Source organism: Varanus komodoensis, unplaced genomic scaffold, assembly GCF_004798865.1.
Source record: "Varanus komodoensis strain SLA01 unplaced genomic scaffold, ASM479886v1 scaffold17, whole genome shotgun sequence".
Taxonomy (NCBI): domain Eukaryota; kingdom Metazoa; phylum Chordata; class Lepidosauria; order Squamata; family Varanidae; genus Varanus; species Varanus komodoensis.
Genome location: NW_025335505.1, coordinates 9,313,078 through 9,325,185, shown reverse-complemented (window position 1 = coordinate 9,325,185; position 12,108 = coordinate 9,313,078). Strand labels below are relative to the sequence as shown.

At 43.4% G+C, this 12,108-nt stretch overlaps 1 protein-coding gene across 22 annotated transcripts in view; it reads left to right on the top strand.

Annotated features, from left to right (window-relative positions):
* The window catches only part of EPB41L3 (erythrocyte membrane protein band 4.1 like 3), a 142,733-nt gene that overhangs the window by 38,911 nt on the left and 91,714 nt on the right, over positions 1-12,108 (top strand). The window contains exon 1 of one of the 22 annotated variants that reach the window (XM_044426243.1): positions 8,018-8,094. The exons of 19 other annotated variants lie outside the window; for them this stretch is intronic. The gene's annotated coding sequence lies outside the window, so the exon portion shown is untranslated. Of the gene's footprint in view, positions 1-8,017; positions 8,095-8,315; positions 8,362-8,473; positions 8,562-12,108 lie in introns of those variants that run through there. 2 more of the 22 variants (XM_044426245.1, XM_044426244.1) reach the window with 2 other exon arrangements.

Here is a 12,108-nt window from a genome sequence, read left to right as displayed (position 1 = left end):
GGTCATTTATACTATTCAGCACTTTCAAACAATCAGCCCTCTAGCCTGGGTATTAGATTCCAGGGTTGTATTGAACTGAAACTTGCCTAGACAGCAGCTAAAGACAAAGCCATCACCTTTAATCAAGTTTTACTTGGTTGGGGATGGGGGGGGGGGGGAGTTTGATCACTAAATCCAATCCGTTTTTAGAGTACCTTGAAACAAATTCAATACACAAATGAACCAGAGAATTTTAAAACTGCTACCACATTCATAAGCCCATCTAAATGGGCATTTTCTAAGACAAATAGAGAAATGGCCTCTGCAGTAGACTGGAATTTGGTCCTTGGGAACCTGCAAGAAGGTATGACTGAAATATGTGCTTTTTGCAGATATTCAGCTTTCCACGAAGCAGTCCCATGGTTTGTTAATCACAAATCTGTGATGTGTGTTCCAGATGTTTAGTCTTTTTTTTATATTGGAACCCATAATTCTCTCCTTAAGCAATTGCCTGTTGTTTCCCTCTTCTATCTCTCCAGCCTAATAAACTATGTGCTCCTCTTTTTCTCCTGTGCCAAATTTATTATACTAGAAGAATGGGATGGAGGTCTTTGCCCCTCTGAATTTTCTTTGGGTTTCTAGCTGTATAACAATGTACTACAGTGGTTTCCCTGAACCTGGTGCTCCCTAGACGTGTTGGACTATACTGAGAAACAATCCCTTACATGGGATTTCTTGTTTTTAGCAATGTTTATAGTTCAGGATCTATGGCATTCCTTGCCACAGTAGCTCAGGATTCCTCCAGTTGAACTTTGTTGCCACAAATTCTCTTAGAATATTTTAAAACCTTCTAGTTACTTGGTGTAAGAAGCTTAGACATGAAATGGACACCAACACTAGAGACAGTTCGAACTATTAAACTAAGAGGCTTATTAAGGGATATTTTGTACATGAGGGGAATAGTGTTGTTCACAGGACAGGATGGAACGCTTAAATATATTTAAGTTAAAGATCCTTGGAAACCATATTTAATGAGAGTCTTCCCTGATGTTAAGCTCTCACCAATGCCCAGCTAATATCTCACAAGCAGGAATTGAACCTGTACCATAGTTTTCCTCTGTCTTCAGTCCTTCCTGTTGCCTGTGGCATTTGGGATGATGAAATCATATTGGGAATGCTTGCTGAAGTCCCTCCTGGTCACACTTGTGACTGAATTCTCCTTGTGTTGGGCTCTGATGCCTGTCTGAAGCATCATCATCTCAGGGCCGCAACTCTGGCTTCCCATAATTCGATTCCAGGTCTCTTCTCAGAAAATTTATCTCATGCTGTCTTTCTCCTTTCTCAGAGCTCTGTTCAGCCAACTGCTAGCAACCCCAACTCTGCCATTCACCTTCCAACTGACACTAGCTCTCTTTAGCTGACATCTCTGACCTTTTTTCAAAAAACACTCCCGGCCAGCCATGTTCCCCAAGGAAACCCCAATTGCCAGTCAGTTCACTGATCTCTGACTAGTCAAAACACAGCTAACCTCTCCCCCTGCTTATTAAAAATAGGCTTACACATGTGTCCCATTTGGTATCCTGTCTTTTGCCTCCAGGAGCTGTCTTGTTTGTCATAAGTTTTATTAAAAGGAGGCTTTTCAGCTGAAGAACAGTGTGAAAAAGCTTCCAATAAAAGTAAGTTGGACTTATTTCCAGGGAAACTTAACATATTCAAATGAAATACAAGCTGGCATTTAACAGTTTTCTTTTCTATGGACTAATGTCCTTGCCTGCCCAGGAGTATGATAAACATGTCTCAAAGTAAAACATACAAAGAATGAAGAGAATCTCTATCTACACTACAGCCATAACAAAGAGCAGTAAAAGGGAACCCTGACTAGGCATGAATGTTATCTTCAAAGCACCTTGGAAGAGAAAAAGCCTTGAAACAGCATAAAATGAAATAAATCAATCAAATCACATTTTTCTGTATATTACAGCTGACTACTTTTTAAATGTTCCCCTCAAAATAATGCAGACTTCAGAGATACTTCAGAGAAACGCAGAAGTCAAGAAACCTTCTGTTGTTTTGAAAATATTTTCTGAGCCCTCATATTTCCAGGCGAATGAGTGCTGTGTGTTTAACATGTGCAGTGGAGTTCTTTTCACATCTACTCCCTCTTCGCCCACTTAAATAATAGTCTAAGCCTTAGTGGATTCCTCTCTGCATTTTTCCTGTCTGTTAAAATGGCTCTGAATTCACCCATGCTAAATTTACAGGTGAAGATCTAGCAAGCCACCACCAGTCCAAAGCAGAGATTTGTATTAGGATCTCTGTAAGTGACAACGTCACATTTACTTGAAATGTATTTCTGTGCCACTAATGGAATGACATGTAGAATAATACCCTATGCCTAAACCCACTGACATTCAGTGAGCCTAAATTCCATATAGAATTGGAGTGCATTTAGCAACATTAGATCTTATTTCCAGAAACCATGATATCTCTGCCAGGATTTCATCTCAAGCCTCCTAAGACACAGTGGCAGTCCAGCCTAGTATAGCATTGAATCCTCAGATACAATTGCAAAACATGTTCATTCTGATGCTGCTAACATCCAAAATATTGGAATGATTTCATATTAAATATTACAAACAACTAGATGTCATAAGAAACAATGATATAACTGAATGATTTAAGGTATACATGCTTTTATTTACAAAATTTGATTCACCTTTTACTCAAAGATTCTAAGCCAAGGAACAATGGTTACAGCAATATCAAGTTTAAACTGTAATTAAAAATTTGAATGATCGATTTGCATCTGTAATCTAGCAACTGTATGAATGGATTGTTTTCCTTGTTACACTGAAGTAACAATGTTTCACTTCTCCTTTGGACTCTGAAAGCTCTGCAGTAGAAACCTGAGCTGAAGCTGCCCAAGAATTCTCCGGTCCTACCCAAACTGAACCAAGCAGGGATAAGAAGTCCTGCAGTTCATAGTTAAGCAGTCATCAGTTTTGTCACATGCCAATGCTCCAAAGATTTACAAAAGAAATAGTACAGAATGTGTTGTTATTAAACCTAACAAGGGTGGGAAAGGCTTCTTTGCTCTTTCTCCTTTTTTTAAACACAATCATAAGAAAGTATTGCAAGATACATTATAATTTCACTTGTATAGGATGTGTAGTTTATTACACATACACATGTGTATGTGTATACATATGAAGTAAATAAAAAGTACAGCTATGATTTAGATCTCATTAATTGCTCAGCAGCTTCAGCATTGTCTTCTGTCTTCTCAGTGCTGGAAAAAAAGAATAATTATGGCTTTAAATGGAATGCAGTAATTATGTGTGTTCAGTTTTTGTTTTAAGAAGCCTTCTGCTTCTGGGTAGCATTCAACCCTACTTTAATATCTCCATGTTGGTTGAGATTGTGAATATGAATATAGATAGTTCTACAGTGTTTTATACACACACACACACACACCTATTTATTTACAAGAAATAACTGTTTATAGACAGTGTACAGTTACCTGGGAGCAGGTCCCACTAAATACAGTGGACCTAACTTCTGGGCACACATTAATAATTATACGTAGCCTTGGTCTTGAAGCATCAGAAACAATGTTAAAGTCAAAAGTGCTTCTATGTATCATATCACCACCTATTCTCATGCATCACTGGAAAGAGGGGTGCTTTGGACCATGAAATTCTGTATTTTGATGCCTGGTATTTAAACACTTGGTAAAAACACTACCTAAGTGTATTTATTTGGAAGTCCTACTGAGTTTGTTCAGGTTCTCAGTGTAGGGATTGTGGCCTGATAACTCAACCTTATATGTGTCCACTCAGAAGCAAGTCCAGTTAAATTCATGGAACTTAAACCCTGGTTAAGTAGGTACAGGGTTACAGTCTGATAGCTTACTTTTCTGTTCTGACATCTGCTTGGAAGGGTAACTGAGGACAATTCATTGAAGAAAAAATAATTTGGAAAATAAAAGCCAATTATTCTAAGACTGTGCTGCAGATCAATACCTAATGCTCATCTGGAACATTGTGTTCAGACCAATGAATGATCTCATCTTTAAAAAAATACTGTAATGAAGTTCAGAAGAAGAAAACAAAGATAATTGTTTGTTAATCCTGAAGGGAGATGAGACATACGAGGGAAGGTGCTGCTGTCCCTACCTGAAATAAATGAATGAGGAACATGCCATGACTTCAACAATCAAGTACTTTATTCTTCACCAATTTAGAAGCATATAGCATAGTGTCCAAAGGGACATAGTATTCTTATTAATAATAATTTTATTTCTATGCCACTAATAACCTAAACTTTGCATGTTCTACAGAAGTTGACAAAATACAGAACAAAATATAAACAACAGTAAATACATAAAATTTCAGTAAAGATTTTAATCCATATTTAACAACTTAAGTAACTAAATCCTCCAGCGTGCTACTTGGAATTGTTAAAAGGCTAAGCATCTGAGCACAGACTTAACCTTGGTATCAGGCAGGCCTTGGTGGGGAGATCATTCCATAATTTGAGGGCTTCCACAGTGACAGCCTTCCAGCTTATCAACCAAGTCTCCCTTGGAGGTGACATTCAGAGGCGGACTTCAGGCATTGAGGATAGTGTCTGGGGATATTGTGGCTGGAAGAGGCATTTTGGCAAGAACTGTGGTCCCAAGCCGCATAGAGCTTTATGGATTAAGACCAGCATCTTGAATTAGGCTTGGAAGCAGTATCCCATGGAGTGCTAATCAGTGCTGTGTGTAAAATGTTCAGGTTGTGAAACGACTCATGGCCTGCACCAGCAAGTCTAGAATGAAGTCTTTGTGCTTTGTGAATTGTTACTCTATGGTAGGTTGGATCTAATGCTGGCAGAATGGGAACTGCTGGCATAAAGAATTTTCCCTTGCAGCCCCTCTGCATTCCCAAAGCCTACGTCAGACTTGGGGACCCTCAAGAATAGATCTGGGGAGCTCACGGGGACTGCAGACAGGAGGACAGTCAGAGGAAGTTCTGCTGTGTGAGCGAAAAAAGTCCACTTATGTAACATGTTGGATTAAAACCTTTGCAATACTTTGGGTTTAGAGCTGCCCCAAAAGGCTTTCAGGCCATATTTGGAGATAATATAATATGTGGCACAGCGGTCTATTTTTTTTTAAGCATCAGCTATAAGATCATTGAACACACAGAAGAGACATATCTTTAGGACTTAAAGACTGGGAGAAGGTGGACATTTTAAAAATGAATAAAATATAGAAGGCTAAAGTGAATATGACATGCATGAGAAGAAGCTTGCTTTTATTAAACCAAAGCATGTGTCACAAGGAAAAGGAGTGTAAATCTAATCTGGCTGTTGTTGTTATTCGCGAAGTCGTGTCTGACTATAGAATCTATTACTAAATATTCTCTTTTGCAAAACTCAGGCTTTTTGACTCACTTTTTTACCAGTTTTTGTTCTCTTAATTGTTCCTAAGTGGTTTATCCATGTGAATTTGCTCTTTAAGGAACAGCTCACTTGTAACTTACATGAAACTCCCAATAATTTGCCAATCAGTGCTGGGTTGGTTCTGTACTTGCTTAGTTTCAACAGTGATACAGCACTAGATGTTCCCAGGCCATTCAAGCCTAACAGTAAGTGAAAATGCTTTAAGATTAGTAAACTTACAATTTAAATTGATAAAAGCTTAAATTTATATGTAACAAAATTATGCTGTTCCATCTATGGTCCTAAAGCATACTTAATACTCAAGCACAATACTCAAGAAATTGGTCACATAGCGCACAGTCTGATACATACGAAATATCTGAAGGTTCAAGAAGTAGTTTTATTGCTGTATTCCCTAGTATATAACTGCAATATTAAATATTATTACTGATATTCAACATTTTAATCTTCAGTCTACAGGGGTTATTAGCATTCATAGATCACTGAGAGTCTAATGCACCAAAAATTGCATTTACCATACCAGTAGAACAGATTTCTTGCCCTAAGGACTTTGAATCTAAAAGAGGAACACAGAAGCAAACTGTCTATTTAACCCAAATTTTGTCCATGTAACTATAAGTCCTTCATTTCTTTGAACTATACATTGATATTATTGGCAGTCTGAAATGCCAATAATGAAAAGCCATTGTTGTTGGCATGTTTCTGTTCTTTCTTCAAATCCTTTAACTAATATATGGAAGGAACTTCTAAATGGTTGATGTTTCAACTTAGTAGATTCAGTGAAGATTTTTTATTTTAGCCTCCCAAATCTTCTGCCTAAATATTTATTACAGCTGCCATAAGACTTGATCCATCTCTTCATACTCTCTTTATAAGTGCTCCTATATTAGGTCTGCAAACAATTTGGGTCCTCTTCTGTTCTAGACAGGGAGGAATCTAATCCTGCACAAATACAATTCTACTCATCTGACACGCCTTTCTCCTCCTCCATCCCCTGCTTTCAAAGGACTCTTCCAAAGGATGCAAGAGGAGAAGTCAACCTCCAGAGCAATTTTATTTATTATTTATTTTTCCGATTTATATCCTGCCTTTTTCCTACAAAGGGCTCAAGGCAGCTTACATCATTCTCCTCCTCCATCTTATCCCCACAACAACAACCCTGTGTGGTAGGTTGGGCTGAGAGTCTGTGACTGGCCCAAAGTCACCCAGTTGGCTCCATGGCTGAGCGGGGACTCGAACCCAGATCGCCTGAGTCCCAGTCCCGTGCTCTTAACCACTACACCACACTGGCTCTCTTTTGAGGTATCCCAGGCTAGAAGTGGAGGGGAAAATCAGTCACCATTCAGATCCATTAGTTCCATCAATGAAACAGCCTGATTTTACATTTTGTTAGACACCAAATATGTCTGCTCCTATACAGCATCCAGTGGTACAAGAATTCATGAAAACCTACATCCAAAGTGGAATCCTGACCAATTTTAGGACTGGTGAAGTAAGCAAGCTGTGGTTGGGGGTGCTTCCAGATGAGCCTTTAAGCACTGCCTCTTTAACAGAACAGGGCCATATGTCCGTGGCAGGGCTTTGCATGTGGAAAATCTCAGGTCCAGTCTCCGGCTTCTCCAGGTAGGAAAAATAACTCCTGCCTGAAAATCTGGACAGCTGCTGCCACTAAGTGTAGAGAATAGTAGGGAAGATGGACAGGTAGTCTGACTCAGCATTACAGTAGCTTCCTATGTTCATACACTTCCATCACTCTCTCTCACACACACACAGTGGAGATACATTAAAAAGGAGAGGGAAACTGCTGCAGAATACTTTCTCAATACTAAAAGCCCTCTGCTTGGAAGCATCATAATGTAGCTGTCTGAACTATGAATCAGCAAATCCCTAGGTGTGCCATGAGCATACTAGGTGGTTTCTTGCAAAGCTATTCTTAGGTCCATCCTTTGCACCTGCAAATAATATAACGGATCTAATGATTGCCTCACCAATGTGCATGTGAAATGCTTTGAAGTCTATAAAGTGCTAGATATTATATATGTGATATTAATCATTTTTACATTGATGCAAGTTGCTCTGAAATCAATGTGGCCTACTTTTAAAGCAGAGAGGGGTTAAAAAATGAAGTTCCGGAAGGTTTTTGGACTTGTAGGCCAACACTTTACCACCAAATTCTCTACGTGTGGTGAACCAGTTGCCGTTTCACCTGGATGATGCTATGCATTTTGAACTTCAGTGATGCTATTGTACCCAGTGGCATTTCGTCCAGGAAATGCAGCCCAAATGGGCTGGATCCAGCAAAATACTGTCACCAGGTACCGGCAAGGTTTATAACCTTTGTTTATTTGGAAGTGCTCACAGTTCACCTAAACCTCTGGCTTATATTTATGTGGAAGCGGAGTGCCTCCGCTTCACTCCCCTTTCAAAAAGCGGGCAGGATCGAGCTTCTGCCTCTCTTGCATTCTCGGGGGTCGTCTGGGAAGGCGTCTGCACATTTCTGATTTGCTGAAAATTGCAGAGGGCTCGTCCTGGGCAGAGCCTGGCTGTGCTGCTGCTGACGCGTGGCTTCGGCTGCTGCAGCTGCTGCACGTCCCTATGACGTGCTGGAAGCAGACTTCGATCCCCAGTCCCGGCTCTTGCTTTCGCCGCTGCGCCCTTTTTGACAAGGTACGCATAGCTTCCTCCGCACCCCGCCGCTTTTGAGCTTGGCCCTAATTCTTGCATTGTTTTGCCAACGGCTTCTCCGCAAGGCAGAACTGGAGATGGTGAGGTCGAGATTCGGGGGGGGGGGGGTGCTTGAAGGCCTTCGCCGTGTGCTCAGATGTATTTAAGTGTCTTGTGATGTATGGTCTAGAAGCCATTTTTAAGTTAACAGTTGGTGGTGGGAGATGTTGAAGGTGGTCGCTCTGCGGGGCGCCGACATGCTTGGCTGAGGTGGGTCGGTGCCGCGTTCTGCGCGCGCCGAAGTGCTCGGAGAAAGACTTGGAGGACTTTTCACGCCCCCCGCCCCCAAATGGGTGGCGGCTCCCGCACTGAGTCCTGATGTCGCGCTGATGCCGGGGGTATTGGCAGGGCGTGGGAGACCGGAGTTCGGTGGGCTGCCGACCGCCGCGTCCGCGGGAGCCCCAGCCAAGGTCTGCCTTGCCGAAAGCCCGCGCGCGTCCTCCGGGGAATGCGCCCGTAAGGCGGGCGGGGGGGGGGGGGGGGGAGCCCCCCGGGGGGGGGGGGGCCCCGGGGGAAGGGCCGGGGGGGGGGGGGGGGGGGGGGGGGGGGCGCAAGCCGCCGTGGCGAGGGGCTCCAGCAGGAAAGGCACGGTCTGCATCGGAGCGGGGAGGCGCGCCAGGGGCAGGCTGCAGCGGGGCACCGGCGCGAGGGCTGGCGCCCCGGGCGGGGGCGATGGTGGTGGTGCCGGCTCGGAAAGGCCGAGAGGAGGCTGCGTCTGCGGCGGGCGGGGAGTGAGTCGGCTCCCTTCCCCGACGGATGCAGCGCCGCAGTGGCTCCCCGACGGAGCGGCCCGGGGCTGTGGCATACGCGAGTCACGTTGCGATGGAGGGGCTGCTGCGGCGGCAGCGGCAGCGGCGGTGTGTCGCTGTCGTCACTGCTCCAGCCCGCGAGTGGGGGCCGAGCAGCGCCCAGAGGAAACGCTCAAGAAGTGGTGGCGAGCCGAAGTTGGGGAGGGGCGCGAGCCCGCCGGCTGCCCGGCCAGCCCTGCCGCGCGGCACGCCCGAGCACCGCGGCACCTGGCACCTGCGCCCGCCGCGAGGCGAGGCGAGCCCCGGGCCGGGCGGGCGGGCGGGCTGTGATGCGTCGCTCGGCAGCGGGAGGCGGCACGGCGAGCTGCGGCGTGGGAAAGTGCGCAAAAGCGGCCCAAACTTGTGCGAACTGCCCTGGTGGTGCTGCACCAGCGCAGGAGGACGTCCGGAAGCGGGGACGGCTCCTGCCCCCCACCCCGCTGGGGAGGCCGTGTGGGCAGCCCCGCTGGCTTCGGCACCCGTTCGCTGAGCCCCGAGCGGTGCCTGCGGCCGCTTACCTGCGGGGCTTGCTGCAGTCTGGCGGCTCCGCGGCAAACGGGGGGCGGCTGCCTTGGCACGGACTCGGGTGGGGAGCGTGCCCCGTCTGGGCGTCCGTGGGCTTCTGAGTGTTCCCGCTCTGCCCCCCCCCGCGCCACCCCCGCCTCTCCCCAACTCATGGCTTCTGCAATGCGGTGGGTGTGGCTATATAGTAAAGTGTAGATCCGGACCGCTGCAGTGGAAGCGCTGTCTCCTCCTTTTTGCATTTGCAATCCCAAGGTCCCCTATGGCTGTGTGTTATCTCGGCCGCAGAGTGGAGTTGAAAGTTCGACAAGAAGAGGCTCCTGCGGGCTCAAACGGAAAGATCGAGGGAAACAGCTGGTATTAATCAGGCAGGACGGGCGGGGGGAGACCGAAAAGTCGGGCGAGTTTGTACGCGGGCGAATCAGCATATGGAATGTAGAGTTTAAATCGTGGGTCCCGGTTAGAAGAAGTGGTACTTTTCTCGTTTCTGAAGGCTACTTTGGAAGAATGACTCAGTGGTTCATTGCCACAGTTCATTTGATCTTAAAGTTGAAGGGCTGCAGTGAGAGTTATCCTGTGATAGTTAACCATAGCACAAAGTGTCTACCAGGGGTAGTCCCACCAAGTATTATAGCTTTGTGGACTTGGCTGAAGAAAAAGCTGCGAATATTTTGTTTCAGAGGTGTGGTTTTGCTCAAAAACTTCTGCTGAGTATGTTTTAACCTGTGTCTCAAAAGTATGTCATTGCAAGGGAGGTTGGTTCTGATTTTAAAATATGTTCTGTTTTTATTGAATGTTTCAATATTTAAATAGTTAAAAGCAATTTAAATGTTCAGCAGAATTTTTGAATCTTGTTTTTCTTTTTATAATCCATGTAGTTACCTGATCAGTAGTTGATAACACATTAACCTTGTGTCTGGAGGACTAATATGGTGTGTCTATACCTCCATTCAGTTGCTTTTTTCCTTCTCCAAGGAAGGGTGATAAACCTACTCCAATGTCATATTTGTTGTCTGTGTCATCACAAATGAATACAGATACGTTCACATATGCAGACTGAAACTACACAATTTTACCATTTAAACTAAGTGGGATGTACTTTTAGACAAACAAGCATAGACAACAACAAACAACTGCATGATGCCTTCCCAGGTTTATTCTTCACTTATTTTTAACTTAAATTGTTACTTTCCATGGCTTGAAAGTATACTTTTGACATGTTGCTTTACACTGTACTTGGTGGGCATTATATAAGTATTTAGTTTACTACAGGGGCTAGAAAGTGAATGTTATCCTCTGCCAACCATACCATATAAGATCAAGTAACTTAGAATGTATCATTACATTTTAAATAGTATATGACATTACAGTGAAATCCTATACAAACATACTGTGACGTTAGTTCCATTCAGTTGATTGGAACTTATTGCCAGATCATTTTTAATCCTGATCTTAATAACCTCCTTTAATGGAACTTTGAGCTCTGAAATGTAAGCAAATTTTATATATTATGACATAAAGACCAACTAGAATGAGAAGAAACTGCTACAAGTTTATGTTGGTAGTCTTGACTTGAACAGCATGGTTGTAAGCACGGTTGTAATCTAGTGTGGCTGTTAGCTAGTGAAACTCAGTGGTAAATGGGTAGAGACATAACAGAATTTTGAGACTTCTAGCATACAAAATAAACATGTTTTGTACTCCTGTTCATGTTGCTCTTACTTTGACTGGCTTTGTTTCTAAGCCATCTTAACGTGATGAAAAGTGATAACTTGACAATTAGATGCTGTTATAGGAAAAGCCTACCAGTTTGTAAGGTAACTGATGGGATTTTAGTTACTTCTGTAGTCTAATAATGTGGAGGAAGAGGGTGGAGACCACAGAATCAACTAGAATTGTAGCAATGAAGCCCTAATTCTCCTTTGGGCATGACATCACTTTGGCTCAAGGAAATTTGGGTGGGGCTGTGAGACAGACAGTCTGAAGCCACCTTTCTCGTAGTACATAGTTTGCTCGATAAGACTGTGTGGCCCTCTTGGCTATTGTTTTGAAGGAAGGGCATGTGCAGATGAGTCGGTGTGTGTCTGCATATGACTAGAAATCAAACAAGGTGAGAAACACAACAGATGAAGATGCTATTCATTGGTCATTTTCTCCCACCAATTTCTACCCAGTAATATTTTGAAAACCCCATTGACTGATAAAGTATGTGAATAAGCTGTTGGTTTACACAAACCACTTCCTGAAGAATTTGATTGCAGTGTTTAATATATTTCTTTTAAAATCAGTATGAATTTAACATCGTCATATGTATGGCATGCAACTAATTTTGAAATGCATTATTTCTTCAAGAGAGACAGAATGTTGCCCATAAAGAGTATTGTTGGGACAAAATGCTTTGTGTAAATGAACTGGTGATACAGGATGAAATCTGTTTATGTTTAGAATTCTATAGAAACTTTGAAGTAGTGTGTTATGTGGTTAAAATCATGAATGTTCTCTTAATATGAAATGTCAGTTATTTATCAGATACTTTGCAAATTCCCAATTACATCAAGTGAACTTACTTAAGCTTGGTAATATTTTATGTCTAGGCTCTCAAGTTCATGTGCTAACTTTAAGTAAGGAGCGAAAATACTTCTACCTG